The sequence below is a fragment of the Pholcus phalangioides genome, unplaced genomic scaffold (assembly GCF_987345545.1).
Source record: "Pholcus phalangioides strain wild (caught in Gottingen) unplaced genomic scaffold, Ppha-v1.0 ptg000011l_1, whole genome shotgun sequence".
Lineage (NCBI taxonomy): Eukaryota > Metazoa > Arthropoda > Arachnida > Araneae > Pholcidae > Pholcus > Pholcus phalangioides.
Window position 1 is genome coordinate 36,398,123 of NW_028301604.1, and position 19,881 is coordinate 36,418,003.

The following is a 19,881-nucleotide window of genomic DNA, read 5'->3' on the forward strand; positions in this document are numbered from 1 at the left end:
TAAAAAACATCAGATAAAAACGTTAAAAATTCCATTAAATAGAAAGACAATTAAAATTACATTGAACAGGAAAAATTTAAAAACACATTAAATATAAAAATATTACTAAATAAATCAAAATACTGTTGTCATTGAATAACTAGGCTTCATTTACATATTCGCTTTCTGCGAGAATAAAATTATTCAGCTTTTGCACAGATACAATCACAGAGTAAGAATAATATTATATAGTCTATGAATACAAATACAACGCCACAACAGACAAAATGCCCAACGAGGTGGCTGATAAAAAGATGCCTATAAAAATATGGATGTCATATATTTCAAAAATACAGCAACCCAATTAAAAATGCAATTAACACAAATTATAAACAATATATACACATGATAAAATAGTATACAATGCCCATAAAGAATACTTATGGTTGTCTTATTCTAAGAATGGATAGCTTCTCGATTTACCCTTACATGTTTATCGTATTTCTTTTTAAACGTGTTAATTGTGTTACAATTTACTACCTCCGGGGGTAAGCTATTCCATTTATTAACAAGCCTATTAGAGAAAAATTCCCTGCGACACCATAACCTTGCATTGTCCCTCACCAATCGATACTGGTGTCCCCTTGTAAAAGCAGTCGATTGGCGGTGTACTAAAAGTTCATGGTCCATCCTATCCATCCCATTGAAAATTTTGAACACTTCGATCATATCTCCTCGACACCTTCGTTCATCCAATGTGAACATATTCAAAAAATGAAGTCTTTCTTCATAACTCAAGCCCTGTGTGCCAATAACGACACGCGTAGCTCTTCTCTGCACCCCTTCAACCAAGTCTAACTCCTCTGTAGGTATGGGGGTCTGTTACGCTCACGTCGTTATACAACGAGGTCATTAGTGACGTCACGCCCTTAACGCAAATTCTCAACGAGCCTCATAACGCAAATCTCAGCGATCATCGTCAAAAACTTGATTTTTCTCAGCAACCCGCGGTATGTCGTTATCTATTTTACGAAAAACTCCCTGGTCCGAGAGTTGCGTTAGCTCCGAAAGGGATGGACCAATCGGATAATTTTTTCCGCTGCTGATAATCATCATCACTATCAACGAGTGCTGCAGCACGTGCGTTATTATTATTTTATTTATTTGTGTGCGTTTGTGTGTGTTGGTTGTCCCTAATTTTCTAAGCTACATTTTTTTTTTAATTCATCCGGATTCTTTTTATTTTCATCAAATATTTGAGAAAAAGGTAGGCTATGCACGCACATGATACTGGCGCGGGGAAATTTTCTAAATTATTAAGTTTAAAAAATGATTTTCTACTGAAGTTCAATGATATGAATTTCCAAAACGACTATCAAAAATATCATCATATATTACCATGTTTTTAACACATTTTTATCTACCGTCTTGATATTAAGTCAAAATCAAGAACAAATAACCTTTTATTTACATCATTAATTAGAAAATTGGTTTCCTTGTTTCACACATGAAAATTAAGTGCCACCAAATTTACACTGTTGTTGACATCTTTTTTATACTCCGATCAGAAAATGCACTCAAGGATTAGAAAAAATTTATTTGTTGATTAATAAAATGTACTTTGATTTTTTTATAGTGTACTTTTAGTGCGCAGAGTATAGTGTGTGTGTGTGAAATGGTGTTTACTGCATTACACTTCTTTGTACTGCACAGAAAGTAGCAATACAATTATTTTAACACTATCAGTGATATTACAAAATATCAATGTTATTAAACGAATTAAGAAGGAAAATCTGGAGACGTTTAAATATATATTGACGTCGAGTTTGAACGAGATGTAAAAAAAAATATTGAGCGAATTTCAAAATGTCTTGAAAACATATCGCGATAAAGAGATTTACCAGTTAAATAATATTGTTATATTGAGATGAGTTTAAGATTAGAATAAAGGCATTTCCATGCAAGATTGAAAAAAAACCCGTTGTGGAGTGATTTATCTTTGTACCGAGAATATAATAATTTATAACGATTTACCACTATGAATAATTTTTTCCAATCAGTATGTGTACAGATAACATTTTAAACGATAATGCTGTCTCTGAATCATGTTACTAAATTAAGTAACGTAATTCAGAGAATTATCATTCATTATAATGAACAACTTGATAAATTAATAATGAATGAATAATTTCCAATTCTAACTAATTTGTCTTCGTTGCTCTCACCATCGAAAAATGTACGCGCGAGCGGCCATGTTTATTTCCGTAACACGAACATAACGAGTGGTCTCCGGTTCTCGTTAGTTAACGTTTCACGTAGCGATGACTATAGCGAAAATCGCTAGTAACGATGTGAGAAAAATCAACCTTTAGCGATGGTGACGCACATCTATCCCAAAATGCACCGCAAACCCGAAACACGTTTGAAACGCGGGCATAACGACATGAGCGTAATAGACCCCATGGTCTCAAAAACCTTACAGCATATTCCAGTCCAGGACAAACTAAGCCTCGAAAAAGCGGAAGAATGACTTTAGGAGAACGCGAAGAGACCTTTTTGAAAATGAGACCAAGCATTCTATTCGCTTTTTTGACCACCGCTGAACAATGTTCCGAAAACCTAAGCCGCTCGTCAATGAGAACTGCCAAATCGGTAACCCTAGTTGCATCCGGGATAGTGACACCATTCAACTCGTAAGAGAACCGTGGGTTGTTCGAGCCAAAATGAGCGACCATGCAGTTATCAACGCTAAACGTCATACTCCATTCATTTGCCCATGCTGTAATCCAGTTTAAGTTGGTCGGGAGCTTTGATTCCCGATTACCCCCATTAGCTTCACATCATCTGCGAATTTGCTAGTAATCCCATCGATACCGTGATCGAGTTTATCGATAAAAAGTGAAAAAAAGTATGGGGCCAAGGACACTTCTGTGAGGAACTCCAATTGTGACGTCTGTCCAACCAGAGAATTCCCCGTTCACCATAACTCGTTGCGACCTATCTCTTAACCACGATTCTATCCAATTCAGCAAGTTGCACCCAATTCGACATTTTTGCTCTTACCCAAAGCCTTAGTCACGTAATCATAGAAGCAAAGGAGGTTAGTTACACATGACTTCCCCTTCCTGAACCCATGCTGATTATCCAACAATACATTATTCTCGTCTATACACTTCCACAAACTGCCTTTTGATGATAATTTCCAAAATTTTCGAGAGGGAGCTCGTCAAACTCACTGGACGATAATTTGACACCGCTTCTCTACTACCCTTCTTAAATATCGGAACAACGTTAGCAAGTTTCCAATCCCTTGGGACAATACCCTCAGTAACACTACTCCTGTATATCTGTGCGACTGGCCCCAACAATTCATTAGCACCTTCCCTGAGGACCCTGGGATAGATATCATCTGGTCCTGGTGCTTTGCTTGCACATACATTTCTTAGAAGATTTAGGACCTCCACGTCTTCTACTTGAATATCGTTGAGGGTTTTATTACCCCATGCAACACCCGTATATCGAATATCATTATCTCCATTAAAAACCGACGCGAAAAAGTCATTGAAAGCACTACACATGCCTACATTGCTCTCTACCCTAGAGCTTCCTATCGAGAGGGGGCCAACTGTCCCTTACATCCATTATTGACGTATCGAAAAAATGATTTTGGGTCACAGCCAATGTTATCTGCCAACCTAGATTCAACTTCATTTTTACTATCCCTTATCGCTTTCTTCAACAGTCTTCTTTTATCAGTAAACAATGATAGGTCACCTCGTCCTCTTTTATACTCTCTGAATGCTCTTTTCTTTTCAAGATAAAGGTTCCGCACGCTATCCGTGAACCATAGAGGGTGCGATGTACAAACATGCTTTATTCGAACGAAGGGTATGACGTCGTGCAAAACAGCTGACAGCTTCGTACTAAATTCTTCCCATTGACTTACCACCCCTACTGATTTCAACCGGTCTTTGAAAACTTCCGCTAACCTTCTTCTTAAAACATCAAAGTTAGTTCTCCGAAAACAAGGAACCAGTCTTTTGTTATTAACCTTACCCGAGGAAAAGTTACAGTGAAATCTGACGATACGATGATCACTGGAAGAAAACTCTTCCTCCACCAAAATATGTTCAACTAGATCCTCAGAACTAGTAAGAACTAAATCCAAAAGAGGAGTACCCCTAGTGGCTTCTGATACATGGTGATACAAAAACTTTTCGAGCACCAACTTAAGAAAGTCTCTTTCATACTGAGTTCCAGATGAAAGGTTCTCCCAATCGATACCTGGGTAATTGAAATCCCCTAGTATGAGAACCCTCTTTCGCTTAGGGTCCCTACACACTCTCAGTTATACCTGCGCAGTTATGCCTGTACAGTCCAACTGTGCAGGCATAACTGAGCGTGTGTAGGGGCCGTCACTTGACCTGCGCAGGTGACCTGAAGGGAATGGTTTTTCGATTCGGTATAACTGTACAGTTATGCCTGCGCAGGTATAACTGAGCGTGTGTACGGGCCATCAGGTATAACTGAGCGTGTGTACAGGCCATCAGGTATAACTGTGCAGTTATTTTTTCCCGCTTTCTTATATTCGCCCAACTTTCTTCCCTCTTCTTTTTTCACTGATAATGTAATAGAACAATAATAACTGAATAACATGTTTTGGAGAGGGATTCCATTTAATTAGAAGAAAATCTTCTAATGGCCTAATTTTCACGATATTTTCTTACAATTTCATATCGAATAAAAAAATCGAAATAAAATTTTAGAAATATTTCGACCATTGTCAAAATTCGCAATTTTGTTTCTGAAATCACTCTTTTCAATAAATTTGCCCGAAATTATGCACCGAAACACACAAACTCTATATTCAAATAATGTGCTATGACTATTAATTGTTTATTGATTATTTAGAGAAGAGGTTTTCAACCAGGGTTCTTGGAGATTTTAGGGGCCCCGCGACATCGGATTATTTTAGTATTCTTTCACATGTACTTCCTTTAGAAATCAAGCAGGTGTTTATACGATTTAGTTAATGTTTGCAATTGTTTGCAATTTCAAACGCAGGATTCCTACTCCTTTCTTGACCGAAAACCAGCAAGCATCAACAGGACAAAAATCACTGCAATTTATTATTTTCTTTTACATGTAATTCTTAATGAATCTCATTGAATTTGTTTTTTGGACACATCTCGTCAGATTGCAACGAATTTCAACTTTCAGCTCAAACATTGAAAGAAAAAAATTCAGATGAAATTACGCTAGTTAAACGTGAGAAAACAATCGAAAAATTCTTTGAGAGAGATATACGATTGATAATATAATTATATCATTGAGTAATACTATTAATATACATACTATGCTTCATAATAAGTCAATTTCTAATTGAGTTGAATTAATCGTAAGAGGTCGCGTGAAAATGCAGTTTTCTTTCAAGGAAAAACACTACGTAAGTTACCGTAAAAATTTTCAAGTCAAAAAAATTATTTTATTTAAATCGACGCTATCGCGAAAAGAAAATACTATCATACGATGCTGAAGGAGCATGTATCCGCTATCTGTATATTCAGAGGAGAAACGATGCTTGTTTTCGAAGATACAGTCGACGCTCGTTATGACAACTTCACGTTATAGCGACAAAGACTGGTAGGGTAAGTCCCAAATGTTTTACGTTTTACTTATATAACGACCGTCCCAATCAGGCCCGACCACACCCCCAAGTCTCCCCCTCGCTACGACCTTGCTCCAAATATAACGTCGATTCTCGACGGGACGAAGGTGTCGTTATATGGAGCGTCGATTGTAATACCAAAATTTATCTTTTATTGCCTATATTGTCATAATCACTGTAGATATGGATAGCATTCTTGATAAGCATGAGTAGGCAGTAGTGCCTTTTACTTAAGTCATGAAAATCGGTCATTATGAGAGGTATATATTTACAAAGGCTTCCTTGGTAAAATGGTCTGAGTTTTCGAAAACTCATGTTTTCCTCTCGTCCCCCCATCACCCCCTTGTGTCCATTCATAGCCTGAATAGTCCTACTTTGGGAAACACCAATTTCAACACTCCACCAGAGCTTAGTTCAGAGTTCAGTTTAGTTTTCACGACTCGAGGTCTATAATGACGAGTGATCTTCTAAACGGGCAACGCGAATGTTTGGAAGAATTCATTGAAATGTATAGGAATAAGAAATGCTTGTGGCAGGTGAAAACTAAAGATTACCATAACAAAATTAAGAAAGATGATAGTTATAAGAGATTGGTGTGGAAAATGAGAGAAATAGATTCTCTAGAAAACAGAGACAGTGTTGTTAAAAAAATAAACAGTTTGAGAAGCAATTCCCGAAAGGAATTGAAAAAAAAAAAGCTTTGAGTAGGTATCTTGATCCATTCTGAGAAAATTATGCCAATCTTTTGGTGCAAATCTCAATTCCTGTAATAATTTAACGTGCGAATATTGTTGCCTTTTTTTTAACCAATCTTTGCACCACGTTACCCGTTTTTTTTTCAAGTTAATAACTTTCAGTGACATAACCAATCCAACTACACCCAAAGCATCATCTGTGGAAATCATACTAGAAAATTCCGAACTTTATAGACTATGAAAAAATCCGAATTGATCAAAAGACCGCGAAGACAGAGATCGAAGAACGAAAATATCCCCACAGATTGCCTAGAACCGGTTCCAGAAGCTTCGCCTGCACAGGTATAACTGAACGTGTGTAGGCCCCTTTACACATGTAGGAAATTTCATCATGCAATTTGGCGATGTAGTTTTGATCCCTATTCAGTGGATTGTAACAAACCCCAACAATAAGTTTATGACGTCTTTTGTTCTCAAGTTCAACCCATATTGTAACACCGCGAGACGCAGACGGTGTTACAGTTTCTGGCCTCTCGTAATAATAGAGCCGCCGACATGAGGGGAACCGGCGAGTTCCGAGAAGCAATTCTTCTGAGGAACCGCTGGTACCATCGGGCCTATATAAGTTGAGACGCTGCTAAAAGCGGGGTCTTTTTCCCCGTAGTCGTGAAGGAGGTGATAAGAGTCGAGGTGAGAGGAGAACGAAAGAGGGAATCTCTGGTGATGAATATGGACGAACAGGATTGAGATGGGTCCGAAAGATTTGGTGGTGAGTGCCGTATAATAATAGTCTCCGAATTATCTCTCTCAGTAAATAATCTAAGTTTTATTTCTATGCAGATAATTAATCACTTAAAATTCGGCCTGTCAAGTTCATGTATTTGCGATGGCGTTATATGTATCATTTTGGATAAGGATCTCCTCTTTGAATAGCTCTTATTTTAATTGTTAATTGAATAAATTAATTTGTTATTACTAACCCCTTTGTGTGAATTCTATTAATTTTCAATGGTCAATTTCTTTGTTGACGGACGTCACAAAACACAACGCAAAAATAGTTCTTAATCGGAGATTTAATTGTTTTCCTTTCTGTGCCCCTTCCCCAGTTGACTCCGTCACAGTGGTGCCAGTTGACCAGGATCCATATCCAGCATGATTAAAGTGTTATGTATTTTATATGTTTTATATGCCTGGCTGTTATTGTTAAATTTTATGCCTAGTATTCGCTTATTAGTGAGGAAAGTTGATTGTTTGGTATATGTTGGAAGTTTTGTTTTTGATAAATCTTAATGAGAATTACTGCTGTGTCCATATTTAGTTTAGTAATTTCGTATTAATTATAGTTAGAAATAATGGCGAATGAAGAAATTTTGGGGGATGTAAATTCTTCGAACGGTTCTATGGGTCGGGCGTAAGTTAATCCTATTGCAGGATATTTTTCATTGTTAGGCAGTTACAGTGGAGCAGAAGATACTTTAACAGCTTCTGTTTTCATTAAAAATTTGGAGGATATAGCTGCATTAGCGAATTGCATTGATGTTGAGAAGATAATTGAAAGCGAAATTGAAGGGAAGGCGGCGGAAATTCTTGTCGATAATCCCGATGTATCTTCTGAAACCAATTTTGGGACTTTCAAGGCTAGGTTTCTAACACATTTGGAGGAAGAGGCTTCCCGTTGGCTTGTAGGCTTCAACGGTTTACCACATGTAAGCAACTGCCGGGTGAATCGGTGGAGAATTTTTCGTCTCGGTTGAAAAGATTGGCCTTTGGCTTCTTGCAGGGCAACAATTCGGATGACAAGCAAGTAAAAAGACTGTCCGACAGGACGAAATTATCCCAATTCTTGGCCGGATTAAATCCCGGATTACAGAGATTTGTAATGCACCAGAATCCCGAGGATCTCGATGCGGCTATTCGCATAGCCTCCCTCATCGAGGCGAACGAAGCCATGATACAGAAGACCTCGTCCTCGGTGATGTGCAATGAAGTCGAAGCAGGTTCCCAGCGAGATGGATTGGCATCACTGTATAATTTAATAGCTGAAACCAAACAACAGACAGACTCCCAAACTGCTCTTATAGCCCAGTTGACAAAAGAGGTAGCGGGCCTAAAAATGTCCCATTCTGTTCATCCTCAGGCTTCTCAGCCCATAAACGGTCAGGGGGTAAACGGGCTTCCTGGGATGCAAATCATTTGTTTTTTTTGTAATAAACCTGGACATACCTAGAGGTTCTGTAGGGTGAGGGTACAGGCGGATGAAACCAACCGATACGTATCCCCTCCCAACCCCACACAATGGCATCAGTCGGGAGGACGTTTTCCCAATGACAATAGGAGTGGGAGTGCCGGAAAGAGATGGGTTCCTCGGAATCGAAATCGGCAAACATGACTAGATCAGAGGGGGAGGGAAAAAGCCAGGATCATGGCCTGTTCGTTCCAAGGGGTGTCCGGAAACAGAGTGAACGAGAGAGAGAGAAGCCGAAGTGGAAGAGAAAGACGTTTTGCCTACGATAACAGCTGAGATTGGCAAGAGGTCGTTCACTATGTTGATTGACAGTGGGGCCGCTGTTTCCCTCCTCAGCCAGACTTTGGCCCAGGATCTTTTCAGGAGAAATTTATGCAAGCATGTACCATCCGAAGAATTGGTAATAAAAGGCGTTACTGGAACATCCTTGAGGTATAGCGCTTGTGTCCAGGTGATGTTGACTGTCGGGGCAGAAAACAGCTTCAAAAATTCTATATATTGGATAGGGAACTAAGCCCCCATTTCGAAGCACTGGCTGGCTTTGATTTTTTAAGAAATCAAAAAATGATTCTGGACTTTAACAAAGCCATTCTGTTTAATGATGAGATTCGCTTGCCCCTACTGCCATCTGGACAGGCCACGGGTGTGGCAGCTCATGTTGCTGAGGTAGCTGTTTTGAAGTTAAATAAAAAGCTAAGGCTACCGGCCCGAACCCATAAATTGATTTTCGTGAATAATCCCGGAGTGCAAAATACGGGTCCTCTCCTAGTTGAGCCCTCCCATTCACAGGGTGAAAAGGAGTGGCTAGTCGCTAATGCGATCACGAAAATTAATGAAAACGATAAAATTGGTATACTTCTTGCTAATACATCTAACCGGCCAAATCATCTGAATAAGGGAACAAGAGTGGCTTACGTGTACCAAATGGATGATAAAGTCGACAAAGAAGAACCAATACCCTTATCGAAAAAGAAATTGCCCCCACTAAGTGGCAGAGATTTTAATTTGAGTGAGGTGTCCAGTACCATGAAAGGACCGCTAGTGAAGTTGCTTCTTAAGTATAAAGGTGCTTTTGTTAGAGATATCACGACGGAACTCGGAAGAACTAATTTGGTCCCGCATAAAATAAATTTGAATAATAAAAAGCCGAAGCCCTCGCCAATGTATAGGACACCATATGCCTTACGCAATGAGTTGAAAAATCAAATGAATGATTTGCTGGAGGCTAATATTATTGCTAAGAGAAATAGCCCTCTCCCTGCGCCTACCCTATTGGTGAAAAAGAAACAAAGTGGGTACAGGTTGTGTGTTGATTTGCGGAGGTTAAAGGATTTGCGGAGGTTGATGCTCGAGCATCAAAGGTGGAGCCTATTGATCTAATGGACATGCGTGTATATAAAATTGACATCATCATCATGCCCCCAGACTTTCACGTCTATCTCCGCCTATGGCTGTTACACACGGCTTCGCTCGCGTGGATTCGGTAATCTGAAAAATACTTGGCGATGATTCGCCCATATAGCATTTGAAACTATCACGATCACCTTGGGGGTTCAATTTGTAGGAATCCCGTCCGAGTGGGTGTCTACATTATGAAATATAACACTGATCAAATTTCATATTTATAGATTCAGTGGTTTCAGCTCGGCACCATGATTGCCCCATATAACCTTCGAACGTCTTATGACCCACTTAGAGATCAGAACTTGAAAAGTCCCTCCTTATAGTGAGTCTTCACATCATATAATAGAACAACCGACTAAATCTCATATTTATAGCGATTCTTCAGCGATTTCGGCTCAGCGATGATTGCTCTACATAACCTTTGCAACCCCCCCCCTCCACTTTAGGGGTTGAATCTATACAAACCCCTCTCCAGAGAGTCTGTACATTACAAAATCAAAATACTGACCAAATTTTATATTTTTCACTTCAGCGGTATCGGCCCAGCGGGATGCCTCTATATAACCTTTATAACTCCTTGTCATCCCTTCAGGGTTTGAATTTCGAAAAGTATGTTTTCAGTGTCTTTATGTCATGAAATGAAACTACTGATTAAATTTCATATTTGTAGCTTCAGCGATTTCGGCTCAGCGTGATTTCCCTATGTAACTTTTGAACCCCCTGTGAACCGCTTATGGGTCGAAACTCAAAATACCCTTCTTAGCTAGACTTTTCGTTATGAAATGAAATTACTCACCAAATTTCATAATTATAGCTCTAGCGGTTTTGGCTCGGTGTAATTTCTATATGCTACATTCGAAACCCCTTATGGCCCCCTTTGGAGCCGAATGTAAAAAAAAAAACTCCTCTTAGCTGGTCTTCTCGTTACAAAATAAGACTACTGACCAAATTTCATATATATTGCTTCAGCGGTTTCGACTCGGCGATGATGAGTCAGGCAGTCAGTCAAGACATGTTATTTTATATACAGGGTGTCCTGTAAGTGCAAACACGGCCTTTATCTCATCAACCATTCAATGATTCCAATTTAAGAAATGCTCAACAGACGTTCAAAAATTGCCCTGTACCAGTTTTGATAGTGGAAATACCGTGTGCCACAAAATAAAGACACTATTTTATGGTCCCCCTGTGCTCTAACTTCCAATTAGAAAGTTGTTCCCCTGTCTCTCCTGATACCAAACAAAAAAAAGTTCCATGTTTCTAAACGCAATATTCATTGCCGCCTAGATAGCGTACAGAGGAAATTTTTTTTAAGAATAACCGGGGTCTATGACACAACAGCCACGATCGGACTCCATGTGAAGACGGGCAACTGTCCACTACACCTAAAGCTCCAAACGGAAGCAGTCTACCCTAACGCAGTTAGGTTTAGGAAAAACATTCAACCAGAACTTCTAGACTTCGACCCCAATAATTTTGAACACGGAAGAATGACTAGCACCACCACCCCTCCTGCTCAACTATCCCCAATCAAATTTCGATTGACGGCCACGATATGAAACTAGCAAACACCCACATATACACAGATGGCTCCAAAACCGATGAAGGCGTCCGGGCAGCCTATTGTGTATACACAAACAATACAGAACAGCAAACGTGGCAAGCAGCGCTAGATAAAAACAATAGTAATTGTCAAGCAGAATTGTTTGTTGTTTGTTTAGCGATAGAAGCAGCTACACAATACGCAACGGGAAGAAGATAATAACTGATAGCCGCTCCTCCCTTCAATCACTTTTAGGTCCAACAAATAGAAACACAATAGTACGGTTATTGAGGCGGCGTCTATTAGATAACCGAAAATTTTCCTAGGTTGGACCAAGGCCCATGTGGGTAATCTTGGAAACGAGAGAGCAGACTCTCTAGCCAAAGCTGCAATCAACTGTGACAATAAACTTGAGAACCCTTTCCGAATGGCAGCAAATTTGGGACCAAAGAACAACAGCTAGCTAGGAAAGTGCACGGAATTGTCCCTCGAGTCACATACAACACACTAAACTGGAATAGGGAGGTGACTATCTTCATAACAGGACACGGCCCATTCCTTATATATCTACACGAACGGAAACGTCGCCGAACAGACAAATGTGCCTGCGGTATGGTGGGTACTCCAGTTCACTATGCCACAATGTGCAAAGCATCTACACATGTACAAGTAATTCCGAAAGCAATAGAAAACAATGGTTCACTGAAATAATCAAAAACACAGCAGCAAGGATTATAAACCTTGTCAAATATATACACGCCGACGAAAAACAAAAAATCTGTCCACCAGATTTATAAAATGTTTCAAATTTTACGAAAATAAGGGGAAAAAACAGAAATAGATAAAAAACAACACAAATCACATATCCGCAAGACTGCCACTCTACTATTACATGTACAAGATATGTATAAACGGGACCGAAGAAGAATTTTTATAGCATTCCCGTTACAAATACAATACCACAACAGGCAAATTGCCCAACGAGGTGGCTGACTTAAGAACATCATGTATCCCCGAGCCATTTTTTGGAGGCCCTACCTACTACTGCTACACCACACATGCACCCCCCCCCCCGCGGCACCCCCAACGAATCGGTACATGCGGGAATGTGCGTGTACGTGTAGTGAAACCTGACGTGAAGTTTTTTTTGTTTCTCTGTAATGCTTGTTATGTGTAGTGCTGCCATCTGCCACCAGTTTTTCTACTATGTGTGAAGTGTTATGATTGAATGATTTATCGTTGTAGGCCTGTTGCTCTCTGTGGCGAGACTTTTTAACGGGGAGATCGGCTCACATTTGCGCCTTGAAGTTGGGAACCACAGAAAACCAACTTCAGCCGACCACCTCTGTGGGGTTCGAACCCGGATCCTCGCATCGCGAGTCCGTCACTATAACCACTCGACCACCACAGAGGCATGTCACATACAATCATGTAAATGTGATAACCACAAGTGTCTTTCATTATGCTATTCTAGCGGGGGTGCTAGGCGAGAGGACACTAATGGTTTCATAATAACCGTTGCATATATAGTTTTTATTATATATATATATTCATTTTTTTTAAATATAAATATAACCAGCCAGAGCGAGTCAACCAAAACAACAAGACCGAAGCTGATCCTTAGCTAAATCTCTCTCCAGACAATCCCCCATTTAAATTAAGCCCATGCTCACCAAAATAAGTTTAGAGCGAGACGACTCAACCTGGCAGTTATTATATGTGTGTGTATTTCTCTTTCCTCTATTCAAGTTCTTCATGCATTTCATGCCCACAACACACGTGCGTACTCATATTGTCGTATTCACGTTGCTTACCGAATAAGGTGCTAAGCGAGATGGCACGGGTGATCTCTAATTTTATATATTCTCCCCCCCCCCCCACAATATTTCTATTTTGTATATTTTCATCAAATCCACCGGAGCGAGTGAACTCAACCCAATAAAACTGATGCTGGCTTGTAGTCCTCAAGTTATCACACCCATTTGCTCACCAATAAGGTGTTAAGCGAGATGACTCGCACCGATGGATATTTCATATTTGACAATAAGATTCTCGTTTCATTTTTTTTTATATCCTGTGTATACAATATGTCAAGTGTAAGATAGCAGATGAGATGGCATGGGTGCCCCCTCCAGTTGCTTTTAAAATATACTTCCATCCTAATATGCGTACATTCTCCGTATTAACGAAACCCCGAAACGTTTCCCCAAACTCTCAATCCCACACGTCTCGTCTGTAATCACCACAAAATTTGTTAATCGCGACAGTACTCAATTGTCCAGGGAAAATATGTTTTAAAACATTTTTTTTGCCACAAAATAAAGTGTTCCAGACTCTGCCACGAAGCTGGGCTGGAAGAGATCTCGGCAACGAGATAAGTCCAGTGGCAAAGTTCTGACGTTCATTCATTCAGAAGTATCGGCCCAGCGGGATGCCTCTATATATAACCTTTATAACTCTTTGTGATCCTTTCAGGGTTCGAATTTGAAAAGTCTGTTCTCAGTGTCTTTATGTCATTGAATGAAACTACTGACTAAATTTCATATTTGTAGCTTCAGCGATTTCGGCTCAGCGTGATGTAACCTTTGAACCCCTTACGGGTCGAAACCCGAAAAACCCTTCTAACCTAAACTTTTCGTTATGAAATGAAACTACTCATCAAATTTCATAATTATAGCTCTAGCGGTTTCGGCTCGATGTAATTTCTGTATGCTACATTCGAACCCCCTTAGGAGCCGAATGTCAAAAAAAGCTCTTAGCTAGTCTTCTCGTTACGAACTGACCAAATTTCATAATTATTGCTTCAGTGGTTTCCGCTCGGCGATGATGAGTCAATCAGTGAGTCTGGACTTAATTTGGGTAAGACCAGCGTTAAATGGGGAAAAACCATTTTACCCGCATTTAACGCTGCTCTTGACATGTTATTTTATGTACAGGGTGTCCTCTAAGTGCTAGCACGGCATTATCTCATCAACCGTTCAATGATTTCAATTTAAGAAATGCTCAACAGACGTTCAAAAATTGCCCTGTACCAGTTTTGATAATGGTAATACCGTATGTCACAAAATAAACAAAATTTTTATACGGTCCCCATGTGCTCTAACTTCCAATTAGAAAGTTGTTCCCGTCTCTCTTGATACCGACCAATAAAGTTCCATGTTTCTAAATGCAATATTCACAGATATATTTGAATTCGAAAAACGGAGGAAATTTGGGTAAGAACAGCGTTAAATGGGCCGGGAAGTTGAGGGATTGCTTTCGGATGGTAATATTCATACTGAGAGTTGGAAAATTTTAAAAAGAGCAATTCTTTTGTTCTCAATGCTCAAAATATCAAGTGTTGCAGATTATGGCTTCTGAAATTCATTAATAAACATAAAACTGTTAAAATAGGGATTTATGGCAGGAAAAGTTCAAAAATGGCATTGTTATAAAAAAAAGGCTTTTATGGCATTTTGCCTGAACTTCCGGGCTCTAGTAATAAGTCTTTAATTACTGGTATATATATTTTTAATTTCATACATACATCGCACATATTTGCCTTGGTGGAAACATGGTGCAGCAAAGATTTTGAATTTCCCAGTACTTTTAAGCCTAATACTTTTATGTCCCACGAGAGTTTGCTAGGGGACACTGGGTAAGATAATAAAAGTCTAAAGATAAAAGTCTGTTGGACATAAACCGCAAAAACCACAGCCGGCGTGAAGTAATCCGTACTTGTTGGGTCATTTCAAAGGAACACGCTCGTTCCGCTGCCTTTGTATTGAAAGATATAAAAATTATTGCTTCCCCGAAGCCCGAGACGACCACGGATCCTGACAAAGACTTTTATTATCTTTAACTTTAATTATCATACCCAGCTTCCCCTAGCAAACTCTCGTGGGACATAAGCTCACAATCCAGATGTAAATACCCATCAGGGTCCTGGACGTGGTAGAGTCAATGGTAGTATATATTTGGTTTTAATGGAAAATGTTTTTTCTGATTTTAAATTACTGTATCAAGATGTATCGTTTTTATCTCTTTATTGAATTAAGCTCTTGTTTGATACATAAATGTCTAATGGTCATTTCCTATTTACCCGCAGACATCCAAAAAACTCGAAAGAAATGATCTGAACAGCTTGTCAAACTCTCTCTCCGGCAAAAAACTGTCATTTTGATGACAGATTTAAATGCTCGCGTTGACCTCACTGGTAATCTGGGTCTCACCGACGAATCGCCTATGGGTGAGTTTAGATATAGAAGCTCTAAAGACCAGATTATTAACAATAGAAGATTAGATAAGGTAAATTTAGCTATTGAAAACAATTTAGTTTTGATGAATGGATGCTCATCCTCTGATGATATAACGTTGATTATACCTTAAGGGTGCAATGGGGCAAGTGTGATCGACCTTGTTCATATTTCTGAATGAGTCGTTAAGGATTTCATAGTCTATTTCACAATATTAAATGAACCAGGCTCTGACCATTTACCCGTGCAAGTAAAATTCATGGTTCCAAACGATTCCAGAATCGACAACTGTCGTGAAATATTTTTTAGGGAACATTGGAAAGATGAATTGAGATATGCTTTTGCCTCTACCCTGGATGCCGCTTTACCTGGCCCTGAACAAGAAATTTATGCACCACTGACCCATCTCATACATTCTATGACCTAGTCTTCCAGGATACATGATATCGGAATCGAGGGGAGGATCAAAACGCCCATGTGTGTCATAGATTCTCAAAAACACCTGGTTCGATTCAGGCTGTGTATCTGAAAAGATAAAAGTATCCAGATCTTTAAGAAAGACCCCTAAAACCTTTTGCCAAGAAAATACAACTATTTATTGTTCTGCGTTAAAGTAATATAAAGTGTTGTGTAAAGTCAGAGACGGTGTTTTAAAAATCTGAATAGAGAATTAGCCGTTTCGAAAAATCCAAGAACATTTTGGTTGACATGTAACAAACTCCGTCATAAACAGTTTAAACCTAGTGTTATTACTCGGTCGATTTGGTTTGCACACTTCAAACGTCATTTTGAAAAGAGTAATAACAATTTTCAGGTTCCTCCATTAAATGTGAATCATATTTCCGCATCTGTTGACCCAGTTCTTGAATCACAATTCATAATAGACGAGCTCAATACTGCTATAAAAAACCTAAAGTACGGCAAGGCGCATGGATTCGACTTTATAGTGAATGAAATTTTTCATGCCATGAATGCCCGTTGTCGGAAAATCTTGCTCCGCACATTTAACGTTATCTTATTTAACTCTAATATTCCAGATTCCTACGTAGAAATCTTAATAAACCCTATTCATAAAAAAAGAGACATCAGATGCCCTGAAAATTAAAGTGCGATATCACTAATTTCAACATATTTGAAATTTTTCATCACTTCTATCACATCGTTTGAATTGCTCTCATGAGGACAGGAAGATCCTTCTTCCTGAACAAGGTGGGTTCAAAAGTGAATATTCATACATCGATCAGATTTTCATACTGAATAATATTGTCAAGGCAGACTATCACGACAAGCTGGATCTCTATACGCACTCTTCGTTGATTTTAAGAGTATTCGATGGAGTGAACGATATAGTATGGGAAACATTCGGAAATATTGGGGCAAGCCTAAAATTCATAGATATAATAAAGTGTATCTATCAGAGCGCAAAGCTAGAATAAGAACCCAAAACGGTTTAACGGTTAACGGTTAAACGGTTTTTACAGGGAGAAATTTCAAGTCCAGCATTATTATCCTTTATTTGAGATAGAGCTGTTAACACTCTTCAAATATTTCTTCATTAAAAGTGTCATCTAATAAATCATTGCACATGGGCGGAAATACAGGGGGCGTGGGGGGGGGCATTGCACCCCATGCCCACGTCAAAAAGGGAGTGGGCAGATCTAATGTATATGTTGTGTAGGGATTGACATCATTATCCTCGTGCACCTCAGCAATAATGACCTTGCCCCCCCCCCAGACTTCTGAGTCTATCTCCGCCTATGTAATTGCATTGTCTTTTATACGAGGATGATGCGGTCATTTTGGATGATTCACCGCTTAACTTCCAATAAATAAATAAATAAATAAAAAATAGATATCTTCAAAAGTTCTGTCGGGACTGACTATCAGCTCAATGTCAATATTCAAAAAACCATAATTCTTGTTTTTCGAAAATCCTCATATAAAATCGTTTAAATGGATGTTAAATGATCAACTCTGTCAATGAATACTTGGTCATAGTGACTGACTCGCATCGCGAGAACCCGGGTTCGAACCCCACCGTCACCACCCCACCGTCGGCAGGAGTTGGTTTTCTGTGGTTACTAAATTCGAGGTGCGAATGTGAGCCGATCTCCCACTTTAAAAAGTCTCGCCACAGATAGCAACATTCCTACAACGGTACAATTGTTCAATTATTGCACTTCACTCATAGTTAGAAAAATTTATGGCAGCACTACGCACATAAAAGTAACAAACTTCACGTTAGGTTCGTAACACGTATACACGCGCATTCCAACATGGACTAATTCATTAGAAATTCCCCAGAGGAATGTGGACGAGAAGAATGTGTGGTTTAATAGTCAATCAATACACTTATTTTGGAGTGCCTTTTTCTTTCTCGGGTGTCTTTCTGAAACCCAATCTCTTTTTCCACTCAAAGTGTAAACGATATCCATAGGATTCCCTTATTCCTGCACTTGCAAACGGTAAAATTCCTACTGCTTCGACGGCATTAAAACTATTTAATAGCATATATATAATAGCACCAGTTTACTTATAAGGATCCGACATTTAGGATCCAAACTACTGTCATGACTTGGAAAATATTTTTAGCTTATACATAATAAAAAAAAATGTTGTTTTTCTAGCTACGCACCCAACTACGTATATGATTCATGCAGAATTCGGACAACCTCAGACCTCAATATTTTTGAAAATAAGAATGCAACAATTCTATTTAAGTACATTAAAATTAAACAACGATAGACTGTCAAAACAAACTACTGCAACTCTATAACAGAGCTACGGAACAAGAAACACAACTAGTTAGTTTTTATTTAGAAAATTTTCGAGGAATTTGGTTTGCCATTTCTTTGCCATAGCTTGGATGCCGAGTGGGTTAAAATATACAGGGTGGTAACCATTGACCGCCCAATAATTACACACGTGATTCCTTATCAAAAACAAATATGGAAAAGTGTTTCCGTGTTTGGATCGAATGAATATTGAGTTAATAAGCTTTTGAAATTTTATGAGGTGTCATTTTTCTAACGTGCAATCAGTTATGTGCCAAACTCCGAACGAAAGTATATTTCTCCGCCAGCAGCGGGGTGTCACTTCTTGAAAATTGACAGAATTATTCAATCCCATTATAGAAGCCAAGTTCTGTGTGTCTTCTTCCTTCACGATTAGCGTTTTTTCTCCCCATGTAGTGCGATATAAGACGCCTTCATATATCTACAAGTACAAGTACAACGCCACAACAGGCAAATTGCCCAACGAGGTGGCTGACTTAAGACCCTCATAGATCCCCGAGCCATTTCCCCCCCCCGGAACCCCCAATGAATCGGTACATGCGGGAATGTGCGTGTACGTGTAGTGCAACCTGACGTAAAGTTTTTTTTTGTTTCTCTGCAATGCTTGTTATGTGTAGTGCTGCCATCTGTCACCAGTTTTTTATAACTATGAGTGAATTGTTATGATTGAATGATTTATCGTTGTAGGACTGTTGCTCTCTGTGGCGAGACTTTTTAACGGGGAGATCGGCTCGCATTTGCGCCTTGAAGTTGGGAACCACAGAAAACCAACTTCAGCCGACCGCCACTGTGGGGTTTGAACCCGGATCCTCGCATCGCGAGTCCGTCACTATAACCACTCGACCACCACAGCGGAACCGTCAGCCATTTTGGTCCTCGCTGAAGTCCTACAGGGTTGCTGCACTTAATCGTTGCTTCGGAAATGACCGCCAAACAGATTTAAAAAAAAAAAAGGATCGCGTCGGAGACTTGGCATGGCAACAAAATTCCCCCGCATTGAAAATGGAGGGGAGGGACAAATGTGTATGAAAAATTCGATTTAAGAGAAAAATGATATATTTCAATGATCGAACTTACTATGGGAAATAAAATTATTAGTAACCGCCGCTGTGGTGGTCGAGTGGTTATAGTGACGGACTCGCGATGCGAGGATCCGGGTTCGAACCCCACAGTGGTGGTCGGCTGAAGTTGGTTTTCTGTGGTTCCCAACTTCAAGGCGCAAATGCGAGCCGATCTCCCCGTTAAAAAGTCTCGCCACAGAGAGCAACAGTCCTACAACGATAAATCGTTCAATCATAACACTTCACTCATAGTTAG

General features: G+C 39.4%; 1 protein-coding gene across 1 annotated transcript in view; it reads right to left on the reverse strand.

Annotated features, from left to right (window-relative positions):
• The window catches only part of LOC149080388 (acetyl-coenzyme A synthetase, cytoplasmic-like), a 1,034,375-nt gene that overhangs the window by 576,699 nt on the left and 437,795 nt on the right, over window positions 1-19,881 (reverse strand). The gene's annotated exons all lie outside the window — the stretch shown is intronic.